At 35.2% G+C, this 16,417-nt stretch overlaps 1 protein-coding gene across 16 annotated transcripts in view; it reads left to right on the plus strand.

The window, feature by feature from the left end:
• Nucleotides 1-16,417, plus strand: part of LOC132913772 (kazrin) — a 141,087-nt gene that overhangs the window by 44,258 nt on the left and 80,412 nt on the right. For 2 of the 16 annotated variants that reach the window (XM_060972308.1, XM_060972318.1), the window contains exon 1: nucleotides 9,914-10,139. The exons of 13 other annotated variants lie outside the window; for them this stretch is intronic. The gene's annotated coding sequence lies outside the window, so the exon portion shown is untranslated. Of the gene's footprint in view, nucleotides 1-6,902; nucleotides 6,992-9,913; nucleotides 10,140-16,417 lie in introns of those variants that run through there. One more of the 16 variants, XM_060972317.1, reaches the window with a different exon arrangement.

Here is a 16,417-nt window from a genome sequence, read left to right on the forward strand (position 1 = left end):
TGCTAATTGTTAATTTAATCCACAGTGGTTTCAAAAAGCTATTGGCACATCGCTTTATAGTATTTATCGTAACATTTACGTACTAATTAATTGAAATTATTCAGATATATTAAATCTCGTATGACTATAAAAATTTCATACCATATAAGCGAAATGTAGAACCTGAATAAAAAAAACTAAAGTAATTTTTATAACCACTGTATATTGCTATGTTTCTAAAAACTTAAAATATGGTTTATAGACTAGAACTGAGAAAAATTGAACGAAATAATATGTAAAATGTAGTATGATATAAGACCGTTAGAATCATGCAATATCTAAGGTATTATCTCTATAATATCTAGTAACTTAAATCACAGCAGAACAATAGTCTTCTCAGAGTGGAAATCGAGGATATCATTTGAAAGGTGTTTACTGCATCGATATTTTCGCAGGAACAGAAGCTCGTAATTGCAGGAATAAATCGCGCATAGACAATTAAAGCGGAGGAGGGATTCGAATTGACGATAAGAGAGAAAAGACGATCACCGAACGATCGATATCTTCATTACGATCGAGCTTAGCTCGCTGCAAGGGCTTTATTTTGCTTCTGTCTCGCGATAAATTAATTCACTATCGAACGATTAAATTTGTCGTTAAGCCGTCGAAGCATTCGAAGCTGTTCAGTCTCGGCAATCTGAGCTTTTGCACAATTAGAAAGTTTTATTTCGTTTTGTCGTATCTTTCTTTTTTTATTATTTTTGCTCGAGTAATTATTTACGATTCTTATAGAAATCGAGAAAAATCGCAGATCCACTTGATTCTGCCTTATGTGTTTTATCTCATCTTCTTCCTGCGGAACGCATTATCTTCACAGAATATGAGAAAAGTACAAAATGCAAATAAAATACTTCTCTATAGAAAGTATGCTCTTATAAAGACTGTAATCCTTATTGAAAAAATTCCGAATCGGTAATGGTATTATAATTTCTTCAAAGTTGAACGTTTTAATTGAAAATAATTTCCATAATGTTCGCTATAACACGTTAATTTCACAGAAAATTTAAATTTCAAATAGAGATAGCCAGAGGAAAAATGTTTTAGATATCACTTAGGCGTAGAAAGGAGAAATCGCATGTATCAATTTCTTATACATACGATATACATTTTATATATCGGCTGATATTACACCTTAAATATGTAAAATCTATATAGCACTAAAGTCGACTAAAAAATTATAACAATCAACGAGAAAAATCCTGGAAACTTTCTGAAGAACTTGTCATTTCCACTAATTTAATATAATCAATGATATGATTCACGGTAGAATCGTTCGGGTACCGGACCCTAGAATGATAGTTCGTATATTTCCTCATAAAAGGCAAAATTCTTACAGAAGATATCCCTCACAAGGAATGAAACGGTCCCTTTCGAGGACAGTTGCGATATTTGCCAAGTAATTTTCGACGTGCAGGTGTTCGACGCCCGAAACGAGGGTTCAGGGCAGTTTTTCACGAATCTTGGACAAGAGAGACCCACGTGGCCTACGTATCGGGCTCATGGTGGCCCTGAAGGCAGCAGGTGGTGCCTCGTAGGTTCACCTGGACCTTTCAGATTTTAGGCGTTTCCGAGTTCATAAATAACCAATCTCTCCCTCTCCCCTCCCTTCAATGGCTCACTTCTATACGAACAACCATTTCCATGAGATTCCCCATGTGAAACGTATCGGTATTAAACCATTTGCCATACCTCCGTCCTGGAATTTATCGAACTAGTTAATCCCCGAAATGAGCGCAATGTGAATTAACGACACGCGAAGTTACTTTCGACTGTGCTGGGATATTGTTACTTTTCCGTTTGTTTCCCACGGGAAACCAACCCCGTTTTTTTCTTCCTCGTTTCAAATTGAATCTCACGGTTCTTCGTTTAATCCGTTCTAGGAGGATTTAACGAAATAGGAATCGAACGTTTCTTATTTCTCGGTGTTTTGTTCGCAATATGGGACAATCTTCTGGACAAATAGCCAATTACCGGGAAAGAGAAATTCCTTTTTTTTACTTCTCTAACGATTTCCATTTACGTATAGAATCCGTGGAGACTTTCGTTTACTTGTCTTTCGCTTTCCAAAGTGTCTTAATCATGGTGAAAATGTTGGTTTTTAGATTATGCGTAGGTATGCACTTTCTTCACGAAACTTTCTTTCGATCGTCAACGAGGATTTCTTTTCCGTTTGATGTGTTGCTTGATTTCAATTTAGAATTATTGCATATTACCGCGTGTGGAGGAGAAACCATTTATTTAACTTCCACTTAATATACAGAGTGTTTCTAAACCGATGCTAAAACAAAAGAAATTTACGTGAAGAAGTAACAGGAATGTATACGTACAATGACATGACAGTTGGTCTAACAGATAACGGTACAAAGTATGCATATATCGCTGTTCAGATTTGTTACATCGGACTTGTCTGTAGTAAAGAATGAACAGTATAAGATATAATTTGTGTACATTTGAATACAAATTTGAACGGTAATATTACTAATAGGTTTTTGTTATAGTATATTCAAATATTAATTGCTGCAGCTCGTCAAATTTATTGATCAAATTTCAATTTTAACAGCTTAAATATCACCAATATAAAATATCACTTTTGTTCGCTGTTAGAACAAAGTATCACGAGTAATGCAGCAAAATGTTGTCCCCATATTTCATTCCATCTTACTGTACGTACATATAACACCGATTTGGAAACTCTCCATAATACATTTCCTCGTACTTAGGCACGATTCACGAGCAACCAACCAGTATTTCTAAGACGTTCCATGCATACAGACTGCAGACTGTTATCTCTGATGGTGACGAGGAAATCGAGCGTGGGTGGTTCGCAAGTGCGTGAAACGTGTCAGGCCTCGTAGTACACCTTGATGTTATTCATAGGTGGCAAAGTTGCTTTCATACCTACCATCATGGCAATACGACGCGTGCATATCGTCCTCCGGATACAAGCTGTATCTCGGGACTATGCAGATGCTCGCGAGCACACGGACCTTCTCGTCTTGGCTGCCTCCCGGTTTTTACTGTGAAACGACAGCTGCTCCTCGAAGCCTTGTACCATTTGCTACGGGAGGCGAAGGGTCCTGGGCTTGTTTTCTGTGGGCAACGCTTAACAAGCCCATCTGGAGATCGCAGTCTCCTCCTCGTTTAAAGAGAAACAGAGAGGGAGGAAACCACGTTCCACGACACTGATAGCCTTTAAGGATACGCATCGATTCCTAGTTTCCTTTCTTTTGGAGAAAAAGAGGCATGCCAGGATCTTGGAAGCTTCTGTTTTAGTGTCAATAAATTGTGATTAATAATATAATTCTGAAATTTTGAAATATCATTTTAGGATATTGATGGCTTTTTAGGATATACATTCCTATGTACGGTATATTTGTTTATCGATTCCTGGTCTTTTCCTTTTTGGAGTAGAATCTTAAAAGCTTCTATTTTACAGTCGATAAATGAAAATTCATCGCTGTGTTCGATTGGGATTACTTAGTTTCTAAATTCGGAAGTACCGTTTTAGAGTCTCATATCGGTTCCTGATTTCTTCTTTTTGGAGAAAAGAGTCTTAGAAGCTCCTGTTTCGGTTTCGGTAAGCTAGTTTTTTCAGCCCTGGATTTACTTTTCAAATTTAGTTTTTCTCTGGATGCCACGTTTTAAACTACTTATAATGTATAAGCATACGTGTCTGTCCTCCCAGTTTTCTTTTTGGAAAATAATCAATGCATTCGTTTCGATCTTATACTAAGGATTTTCCCTAAAATGTTCAAAGCCTTTTTTGTTTATTGAAACGAGAGCGAGATTAGGAAAATAGGATTTATGATTAGGAAAAGACCTTTAGTGGCAATATTTTTTATTTAAGCAATATACATCCTTCGAATATCCTGGAAAACTGAATTTCAGTGAAATTAATGTTCTATTAGCATAATGACATAGCTTAACTATGATTCTAGTGGTAAGATCAGTCGATAATGTATTTTGAATTTACAGCTTCTCTCGGGAGAACGAACATATCGATTTATGTATGGGCGGTTTCGAACATTTCACAGTGTTCTGTATAATTTGTAGGTACATAAATACGAAAGCACTTAAATTCACAAAGCCATCGATACCGTGTTCTCTTCTCCTATGCCGATATTTACTGTCCCACTAAATGTTTCTCATAAACTTTATTGCCTCTTGTCTTGTATCGTCCGCTATTACTGGTTAAAGATGCACAAAAATTCCCCGATAAATGTCAGAACAGACGTTCCTATATTATTTTCCTTTTAATGTGTTAACTTGATCATTTCTGAATCATTTATTCCGATTAACACGAAATGAAACATTCAGAAGGATTACAGAAGTTTCAAATTGACACGCTATGAATTTTAGCAACTTCTGTATCAGATATATTTTACCATATTGGTAGCATTCATCTAGTCTACATATGGCATGTATCATGTTTATTCATTAATTTTATTAAATATGAATACAATTTTTTAAATCATAGTGTATTTTTATACTTCCTATACTGTATATTGTCTTTTGTCCGTCTATACAATCAGCATAGAATATATGCGTACAGTATTTTAACAAAATTACTGTGGAATAACGTTCAGTAACAAAGTTTTAACAGATAAAAGATATATACACATTCTAACAAATCTCCAAAATAATTTTCAAACAAAGTACGATATCTATGCGATACCTGTTTTTGTTGTGAAAATATTAATGAATATCTGGCACGTGGTAAAATTATAGGCGTAATAATATATTACATAAAATATATTCTACAACTACTGCTTCATAGAATAAAATGTACATAGATATTTCAAAAAATAATCTGCATGAAAGAGCAGAAAAAATGGGTTTGAAAGACAATTTCATGCTGATGCAAGATAACGATCGAAAGCATTATGCTATTAATACGCGAGCGTGGATCCTGTAAAATGTTCGGAAACACTTAAGAACACTTCCACAGTTTCCAGATATAAACATTATTGAAAATATATGGGAGCACAAATCCGAAACAAAATAAATGGAGTCACCATATTTCATCAAACAATGAATTAAAGAGCACTCTTTTAAAAGAATGGATAAATATCGCAAGTAGAATATTCATTAAGTTGATAAATTCCATGCCACGACGGCTTCCAGCGATATTAAAATCAAAATAAAATTAAAATAAGATAATAAATAGGTCTTATTAGCTTTCTTCATTAAATTGTAACTAACGAATACGTATTACGCATATACGTTTGTCATTTTTTAGATATTTGTTAATACTTTCGCAAAGAATACATGTAGCTTATATTTGTTTTTTATGAAAATTATTCTGCATATTTTTTGCATACAATGCATTTTTATTTGTTAAAATTCCGTTAACAAAATTGAAATTAATTACTATACGAATATTTTTTATGCTGACTGTATATATATGTTCATGAAATTATACTGTGCGCAAAAATTCGCTGTCTGATTCCAACGCATTTATAGCGTTACACCGAAACTAAACAAAAAGTAGAAATACATTTATACAGTACGTACGCAAATAATAAAAAGAAATGCAGGTATAACATGCAAGAAATTTCATTAAAGACCGTGGCGGATCGATCGTCTGACAGCAGTCGACAGTCACGGGAGTTAGAACAGACACAAAGGGGATAAGAAATTCGCGAAAGCTGATTCCCGCTGTTGTCGAAAGTCCAAAGACACGAACAGTCGGACGAAGGATATACGCGCAGTGCATTATTCAAGTCCGAGCCACCCTTTTTTCTCTTCTATTTTTTTTTCTCCTACCACCCCTTAAAGTCTTGGTCCGATCCTTCTCTTGGCGAATTCTCCGTTTTTGAAGCTCTCTTTCGTACAGAATTTCAGCAGCTTATTGGAAAAGCATTGGCTCCGAGCTGGCATCGCGCCTCCTTGCCACTTTCCACTCGAGATAAGGGTTGGGGAGAAGGCCATGGAGGTCGAGAGGGCTCGAGCAGCTTGAGAATTAGCGGAGGGTCTTGCGGTACTGATAACGCAAATCGTATTGACGAAGGAATTAGTTGCACCATGGAACGTTTGATGCCTACCAATCTGTTTGCTACGAATTGTTATATTTTCAAGTGACCTTACATTTCTCTCAAATATTTTTTATCCTTAAATTAATATCAGAGGGCCTTTTTTTATTCCTATATTAATATCATATTTACATTATTGGATTTACGAGTCGTAATGAGTTGTTTTTAGGAGCTATAAATTAAGCTCAACTCTTTAAATTAAAGGATACAGGAAAGTGATGATGATAGAAATGCCGTTTTTTAAACTTACTTCAAAATTTACTATCATTTATGTCATCCTCTTAAGATAAATGAATTTATGGAAGTAACTCATTTGTGTCTCGAGAGGTGAACGTTAATTGTGTGGTACTCGCTAATAACCTCATAGTTGATGCGACTATAAATAACAAGAAAGAAGAAGAAGATTAATTGTGTAATTGTATAATGAAATTAAGTTTGGCTTTAGAGAGACTTATATACGAGTTATCGAGTTTGTAAGCAAATCTTTGAAATTCTCTTCACAAGCGTTGCAAAAAAAGTCTCCTCTCAAAACAGAGATTAATGGGAAAAATTGATAAATTGGGAGGGAAGTATGCCACAGAGAAACAACAGCATCAATTTTTGATAACGGTGAAACATGAGCGGATGCTATTTTTTATTCATCTTATCATACCTCATATTTTACGTTTTTCCCGAGTTCCGACTCTTATTTCGATGAAAATATTTGTTCTCTGATAAAAAAAAAGTGTCGCATTGAAATAGTATGTGTCAAGCAATTGTGGATAAACAGATTACTAAACGTTTGAAAATGAAGTAACACAAAGTTAACTTCATTCTTTCTTTCTGTTTCAGGTACGTATTTGCAGAATCTCTTTAAAGAAAGCTATATGTACAGAGTTCAAGTTCCAAGAAGCTGACAGCACGCTCTAAATACGCACACGGTGAGTGTGATCTATTCACGAAGTTTCATTTCAATGAAAAAAAGAAAAAAAAAATTCAGTTTTTCCTCCCATCCTTCAACATACGAGATCCAAAAGTATAATATACGTAGAACGAATTGCACTAAATCACAGCAAACTCTCTTTTAGAAGAAAAAGTAGCCTAGTTAAGCAGATTAACCTATTTATTAATTAAAAAAACAAGGTAACTCATAAAAACACGTAACATCTATATTTTCGATAAAATAATTTATTTTCTCTAAAACCGTTCGCCTTCGTTAAAAACATGCCACATGATACCCACATTTATTAAAATTAAAACCGGCAGTGGATACGTTTTTATAAAATGTTAAGCTTATACGCTCGCTAAAATTAGAATTGACCTACGCGACGTGAATACATTTTTACAAATTTTTATCTGAATACATCTTTCATGACTCCAATGTTTAAAAGTGTTCTCGGCCAAGGAATGACCCAGTTAGCAGATTGAAGGAAGCAAAGGAAAATGAAATAAAAGAATCGTATGTATACATATGTACCTACATACTTGTACGTGAATTCTCGCGATGGTATAACACGCAAGTTGCAACGCGTAGAAACATAATGCATGTCGTATGAAGAGAATGATCAGGGGAAACAATGGCCGCCATTCGATCCGCGGTATCGTCGTTACATTAACACTAGAGAGAGAGAGAGAGAGAGAAAAAAAATGTATAGCAGAGGCGCGAATGAAATGTTCCGTATGTACATTCGTGAATGCAAGCTGACACGGGTGTGCACCCACAATAATGTATTGTTTGGCGTCAGGTAGTGGATATCGTGAACCGGTCTCGGCTCAGGTGTTTGGTGTTCTGCAATGTTATTCCGCTCCTCTTCTCTTTTCTATCAATTTCTTTTTCTTTCGCACATACATAGATACGCACATACTTTACTTTTCCCTCCTCCTTTTTCTCCACTTTTCTGTTTTGTTACGAGATATTCACCTTCGGTCGGTTTTTAAAACCGGAACATCTGCGCCTCAAAGAGGGAAACGAGTACGACTCAGTTTAATTAAAATCCGCGAGGATTCATCGTGGCTTTTATATTAAAGATACTTTCTAGCTTCCCTAATTGCACGCCAACGTCGTTAATCAAATACTGTGCTCGCTGGTACGGTCGTTAACGCGGCAGCTACTGTGTTCTATGTGAATAGTTTCTTGTTGTGTATTTTTTTAGTTACGATGGAAAAGTTACTTGGAGCTGCGAAAATATGTACTTCCCAGAGTCATTATATGTAGAGCGACGATTTTGGATAATTGGTACGTTCTTGGGAAAATAGCGGGTTAATAGAGACGTTTTCTGTATCTACCAAGTCTTTTGTTCGTACTTCTTAGTGGAAAATGAAAATGCAGTACCATATAAGTGACAGTCGCAGTGAAGTCACATTCTCAACCTGCGTATTAAGTAATTTATGTATCATCCTTTCACTTTTACTTTGATGGTGATCCCCAAAATTTTATTGTCATCCTAACACTAATCCCACGAAGCAATTAGTCCCTCTATCACCTCATTATCCCCAGGCTTTCATTTTTGCCGCAACAATAATTCCCAATTACCATAAATCCTAATTTTAATACCCTAATAATTCCCCAATTACCATAAATGCTGCCCTCAAGAAATATTTATTGAAACCTTTCTAAAACCAAATGCACTCATCAAAGTCTCCATCAGGCCGCTAAAATCCTTCAACAACCCGTTCATCCATTGACCTGGTATTGATTATTTATGTGTCTTGTAGTCATATTATACTTAGTTCTATCATTTTTTATATTTGAAGTCTAAATATTTCGTTAAAAACAGAAGACAAGCGTATTCACATTTTAGCTTCATTTGGATATCTGTCGTCAAATGTAGTCGATTATTGTGTTTGAAATCGTATAAAAGTTTCTGAGAGGTGAGTTAAATAACAAAAATTTTCAGTGGACAAGTTAAAAAATGTTACTCTTATATGATTCATCAACAAACATGTTCGTGTTTGAATATCTAAAAGAAATTTATCGTTACATTTATTTTCTTCTTAGCATAATCATTATTTTTCTGACAAAATACCTATGTACCGAAACGTAACAGGTTGAGTGTACATAATATGAGACATGTCAGTGATACTGTTACTGATGTTGATGACACGGAACTACACTTATTTTATGGCGGCAATTACGAAAGAGACAATAATTGTGAGAAATGAGTGCGATGTATTTGCTGTTTTCATTGGGATCACGAAGAATGTGTGTCAGGTGCGTCATTCACGCGTTCAGTATGAAAAAAACAGAAACTTAATATAATATAATATCAGTTAGAAAAATGAAAGATATATCCCTATGTGTCTTTTTTATTTAAATAAATATTCCTATATACATATTCCTAGGTGTTTCTGTCCATCGCTGGATTTAATTTTTTTTATATTTGTTTACCATGACTTTAAGACATTTAAACCTTTTGTATGGTTAATTACTAACACACAAATATGTATTATCTTTGTCGTGTTTTAAGGTCAGTTTCACTGAAAAAAAGGCTGTTTCTCTATTTGGCAAGCTTTTAAAATCAAGTGTTGTATATTAGTCGCAGCTACTCTATAGTAATCCTCTGATAATATATGCACTCGTATCATTCAGCGAAATACATTCATTGAAATCCCTATACCCTTCTCTCGTACACGGCTGGTATAAAAACCGGGGCGAATAATAACGATAATAACGACTGTAATAATAGCTCGGTGCGGCGAAGTCGTTGCTTACTATCTGACAGCAGGCGGTGGTAACCCCAGCACGATCGAGCCGTAGCTCGGGGGCTCGTGAAACGAGGGGACTTCCCCCCACCATATGAAGGCCCGACGCAGGGCCCAGCCAGGTCGACCGACACCGTTCGAGTCTCGCCTCCGCTATCCTCAGTTCTCGACGAACCGGTGTTCGAACCGCGTTATCGTGTGTTCCACACGTCGAAACGTTTTACACGCGCGCGAATGTGTATCTGTTGTTTCGATATATTTTGTTATCTTCTCGAAGATTTTTTTTCTTTTATCAGTGAGTTGGGCGATTTATTGGTGTGTCTGCACGTTGTTTGCTAGTGGAATCGATTTACTTTCCCCGATTCGATCGTTTTTCGTATGAAAAAGGTATGTATGTACGCGCTGCGAAAATAGAAATAAAACATATACGTATAGGAAGCGATGAAGGTTCGAGAGCTTTGAAAAAGGTCTCCGTGGCGTGATGTAAAGCGCGTATTTTAACAGAGAGAAAGAGAGGGGCATATAGAGGGGATTCCAATTAATCTTCCTAACGGAATTTGGCTCGGAGCAACGGCGTTGTATCGTTGCCCGGACAGGATTTTTCCATGGTTCGTTTGCTCGAATTCTTCGCCTGAAATTACCGTCCTACGCGTACGCTGCGCGCGTTACCGGATAATAAAATATTGCTCAAACCGAAGCGAGTGAATCTCTCACGATGCGTGAGAGTTTTCATAGAGTTTACATTTTCGTTCTCTGATTTTATTTCCTTCCTTCGCTCTTTTCTTCTTTTTTTCGGCTACCTTCAACTGGTGTCATTGGATTATGGGTGATGATAGCACGCGTACGTTGAGTGTATCGGCGTGTAATAAAATATTGCTCGAATCGAAGTGACTGAATTCCACGAATCGTGAGAGTTTTGATAGAGTTTCGATTTGTGTCCTCTCTGTTTTTGTTCTTTCTCTCTCTCTCTCTTTCTCTGTTAATCGGTAACTAGTATCGAACTGGATTAGAGGTGATCATAACATCGCGCGTAAGATTTGTGTGACGTTTAACGATTTAATTTTAGTAGATTTATTGTATACGGTGTTTCAGTGATATCGTATTCGATTTTTCGTAGGAATTTTCATATAAACATCAGATACTCCTTTCTAAGATGTAATCTCTTCCTATTTGAAGCTTTATACGAAAAGCTGTCGCATTAGAATTACGAGCGGTGTCATCATGTTTCTCTCTTTTATCAGAAGTAAATAATGGATGGTAGTAGAAATTACACAATTTTTGAGAACCGAACTTTCAACGTTATTCACGTGCAAAGCGTATTATTGGCAATATTGATAAACGTGGTTTATGTTTGATTGAGCTCAGTCAATATTGCAGAAAGCTTTTATGTGTTTTCTATTAGCAAACAGTAGTAATTAAAGTTAATTTCATTGGAATATTCGTGTCATCAGCAAATTTAATAGAAGGTGGTAAGGTGACGAGTGTCCGCATGTAGAAGGAATTTTCGGAATCATTTTTTATGAGAGGGATTTATCTTAAAGAATGTTTCAAGAAAAGTAAATCTATTTGTGAGGATAAAAGTCTTTTTTCTCTTCTCAAGTACAAGTGAAATATTTGACGTAGAAATGTTCTGCGTATCTTTGTTTTTACAAATGGCACAGTGGTATTTCAGGAAGGTGAAAATTTCGTGAATAAGCTGTGTCGTTGAGTTTCCCTTCTCTGTGTATACGTGTAATCCAAGTGCAAACGTAGGCGTTCTACTCGTGTGTCTTAAACTCGTTTCGAATTGTATATCGTGAACGAGAATCTTCGGCGAAATGGTTCTTTAAAGTCAGCCTCTGGAATAACCTTAATCGAAAGCCTTTAAAGATAATGATGTGCAATCATTCTGTGTTTGTAAAATATGGGATGTTTTATTAGTAATTTGTTGCAAGCGAAGTAATTTCGTAAGTTTCGAAGTATAAATAATTGATGGATTCGGTGAAAAAGTGACGAAATCTTTAAGTTGTCCAGGGACGAATTTTTTAAGAAAGGAAGACAGAACAAAATTTACAAATATTAACAAAATACCAAAAAATATTTTGCAACGCATTGGGAATTGCATCCTTTGGAGTAATGTTTGAATTAAACAGAACCTAAATATTCACATACTGTGTCTGTTAAACAACGCAGATATTAATAAATATTTTGAAATACCTAGCGACAATAGTGTGCACATATGTAATCATTGGTATCTCTGTATCATTTAGAATCATATTTCAACTAAACAAAACTCAAATGTACACACAATGTTCCAGTATTATTCAAGAGTTTAATTCGAGAAATCTCTGCATAAAATTAAACTTATTTTAATTACTTATAGTTAATTCCAATAATAATAATATTTTTAAAAGTTTTAAAATATCTAACAATTTCCCAGTTACATACTATCGTTTTTAGAAAAAAAATGTACTCGTACAATTTTTCTCTGAATTCTTAAATCAAATTTCTAACTATCGATTCAAATTTTCTAACTATGAGTTTATAGCAAACGATACATTTTTCGATCGTTTTGCTATTGTACGATAAATCGATGCACCATATACACAACCTTGCTTATCCATTCTGGTTACACAGAAGACGTATCGGAAATGCTGAGTTTTATATTTGCCCCGGGCAAATATTAGTCGAATATGAGAATGTTTGCAGTCTCATGCATTGGGACAAACTCAGGCGGATTTGTTTGAGAGTTGGACGCGTTTTACGAGATGTCGTGTAATTCCTGTTTAATTTCATAATATTTATCGTGATACGTTGAAACAAATCTCAGCTCGAATATTTGCCATCGTTCCATCCGATGCTAGTTTGAGGAAATTTACTGCACGGAAACAAGTACAAATTGATGTAGAAATTGCGGAATCTCGAAACTATAGCAAGTTCATTCCGTAAACAATTTCGTCTCTTATATTGCGTTTTGAATCTCTGAGATAAAATCAAATGATGGCGAGGATCGTAGGTAGCACATTTAAAGAAATAACGAATAGCATTGATAGAGAAATGATCGATACCAATGAATTGCCAAATTAGAACGAAAGAATAAATTGATAATTAAACAAATTTGCATTTACTTCGATCGTTACGCTAAAATTCTATAAAAAGAGATACAAACAGGAAACCAAACAACTTTAAATAATAAATTATTCATCGATGAATATAATATAATAATGTAATATTTGTCAATAAAAATTTCTATCTTTTAAACTTAAATATAGAAATATTTATGGAATTACTTAATAAGTGAATTTATTTACCGATAAATACATATTGGTATTTTCTTCTTTTTGAACAGATGCACGGGATGGAGTTACTCGAATGTTTACTTTATTTCGATCGATTTCAATCTTGTTACCAGGATTAACAATGAGATTTTTTTTTAATCAATGAAAACCGAACGGTACCACTGCAATCTCGTCGAAACTGGCTCTCGAGGATTTGGTTACGCCCCGATACGTTTTAACACCATGACATGAATCGTGCTCGCTTGTGAAACGTTATTATTTACGGTCCACTTCAACCTAGAAATCTTCTTTTCGGAACAGCTGAGTCCCTGCGATGACAAAGGAAGAGATACCGGAATTTTTAGGTTAACTGGCGGTATTGTGCAATAGGAAAGAAACTTAGTCAGCCGGCATATTCCAATTATCGTGGATAATGGAAACATTAAGACGACAGAATCGTTTGAAATGATATACAGGGATCTTTAGGTTAAAATATTTTTATTACTCCACATAATAAAAGAAAGAAGTTTATTCTGAAATATTGCACAATATTGAGAAATCTTTTCTAGTGAAGATATTCTTATTATGCTGGATGAGAGTTATGAAGATGGCAAAATTGAAATTAATCTAGAATATTAGATATACTTCAATATACAATTTTTAGATTAAGATATTCTAATTAATTTAATAATTATTTAATAAAAGAGAGAAGAGTAATGAAAGTGTCATTCTAATTCGAAATTATTACACGATTTAGGTAAAAATATTTTCGTAAATGTTTAGTTTTCTTTCAGTAGCGCAATATTAAGAAGTATACGCGATTACAAACAGAAGTTTGATAATTCGAAACTTCCGCTTAATGCACATGTACCTGATGAGTTTCTAAACTCATCTTTTTTCAAAAACGAAACCTTAAACGAAAAAATGTCATTCCTTCTTTCTGACTTATTTATGGAAAGATATTTATATTTATGGAAAGATCAACTATGTTAATTCTGTTTGCGCGATAATCAGAGAATTTTATTCGTTATGTTCCATTTTGTAGATTATAGTCTTAAAAATATAAATCTGCATAAATATTCGCGGTCTAGTTGTCGTTTACGGCTATCGCTTCGTGACAGGATTCGCGTCTCCTTCGATTCGTTTGACGAGAAATTCGCTGCAACACCGTAACCTACTCGATCCTCTCTCACTCTCTCTCTCTCTCTCTCTCTCTCTCTCTCTCTGCGATGTATGTAGTTCGCTCCAATGGGGGCACACAAGTGGATTCACGAAACGGAAGCGAGTTAATGGTAGTGGGACATTTTTTTCATTTAATATTCCCTGTGCGCAGCGATATATCCGTAGCGAAATCCCTTCATTTTCCATGCAGATCTTCTTCGTAATTTTTAACTAGTTGAAAATTACACGCCGCGAGATTATTGGATTATATTCCTCGTATGACTGCGACAAAGTAAACTTCGTTTTATTTTAGCTATATTTTTATTTCCTGAGAGGGAGGTGGGATTACCAGTGACTGTAGGTTAGGTCAGATAATCCTCGGAGGATTAGCGATGTTTCTTCTAGCGCGAGTTTTAGGAGAGATATTCGTCGTTGAATTAAGTATACACATACGTCATACGTTATCAATGTTGTGCTCTATTAACTCTGCTGCTTTAATAGTAGTAAAAATTTATGTAGGTACGTCGAATTCTAAAACCAAAAAGGCGGCAAAACAGTAACAGCAGCAGAAATGCAAAGGGAAAGTGAAAAAGAAATTTGGAATTTGAAAAATGTTATGTCTGTTTAAATTTTTCTGTCTTCATTCTCTTGATAATATTACAGCTTCCTTTATCAGATGGTACACCTTGCTCCAACTATATCGACGTTCGATTCGAGGCGAACAGAATTTTAATACACGTATTTCCCTGTATGTTATTTGTCTCGATGCTATCGTTTTCTGCTCTGCAATCGATAGCATATACGTATCTATGCTGCACATCCGTAGGGAAAGATTCGGTTTAACTTGTGTCACTACATGCTACTCCGCTCTATCGGCGCTGTATCGTGGTTGTTTCAGTGGGTTACAAGTGGGTTCGGGGAACGGAAGCGAACAAACAATATTACAGCGTCGAATCGAATTGAGAGAGTCAAGAAAAAAAGAGAATGAAATTAAAGCAAAAGGGTTCGCAGAATATTCTGCGCAAAGATAAAAACAGAATTAATGTAAAAGAAAAGAGAACTGAGAAAAGTATTTATGACATTGTACAACGTGTGAATGTGGAATTGCCCAAGAATGTAATTCGTAAAGGAAGAAGCTGATATAGAAGCCGAATATTGGAAATTGATTGGAGAAATGAGATAGAAGGAGGATAGAAATGGAAGTGAATAACGAAAGTAAATTAACGGAGCGATGAAAGTATTTAAAAACCCCGAAAAGAGAAAGTGAAGAAATGGGAAATCCTACAGAAAGGAAAGGCAGAACAAGGAAAGATCTAAATGATCATAGATAAAGAATCTACTGGAAGAATAAGATGAAATTAAAGGGGAATGGAAAATGGTGTAAAAGAATTAGAAACAACGAGAAAGTGAAAGTTAAAAGGAAGTAAATTATATGCTGATTCAATAGCGAAGAAAATCTGTAGACACCAATTATCTATAAAGAAAGGAATAACAAGAAGGGAGAAGAAATTAAATAACAATATTAAAATAAGAATCTATTTGTAGCGAAAAGATGAAAAGTAAAGATGAAACACGAGACAAAGCCCACTAAGAAACAAGATTATAAGAGAGACAAATCTCTTCAAGAGATATTGCAAGAAATTATGAAATATACAGACATAAGAAATAACAAAACGGGACAATGAGAAGGAACAGACGAAGATACGAGAGATCTCGTTTTCGTAGAGGAGAAGCTTAAGGAAAACGCCACAGATACAACGTTTGTAGAAAGATTACGTCGAATATAGAAAGAACTAGAAAACTAAAAATGGAATAATATGAAAGAAGCTAAAGGAAAGTATTAAAAATGTGCAAAAAGTGAGGTGAGAATGGAATGGAATGAAATTGCAAGAGGATCAATAAAAAGGAAAAGCCGAGGACAAGAGAAAACGCGTGTAAGGGGAAACGAAACGTGTGAAAAGAGAAAAGGGCAGATATAAGAATCGGCTGCGCTTTATTTCTCGTCGATCGAGTATCAACCACAGACTCTTGGGCATCGTAAATGCGACTCGACTGATAAATGTATTACGATTCGTTCGCCTACTTTTTCCACTTTCTATTTGTCCGGCATAGTGCATCTTTGTCCGTGGATTACGAGAAAGTGTGCCCTTAAATTGCATTCTCCTCGATGGAACTCGTAAATGCAATCGAAAACAATGGAATTATCGACAACTCTTTGCCATTGCAATATAATGGTGTTGAATATAA

The sequence above is a fragment of the Bombus pascuorum genome, chromosome 13 (genome assembly GCF_905332965.1).
Source record: "Bombus pascuorum chromosome 13, iyBomPasc1.1, whole genome shotgun sequence".
NCBI classification, from domain to species: Eukaryota; Metazoa; Arthropoda; class Insecta; order Hymenoptera; family Apidae; genus Bombus; species Bombus pascuorum.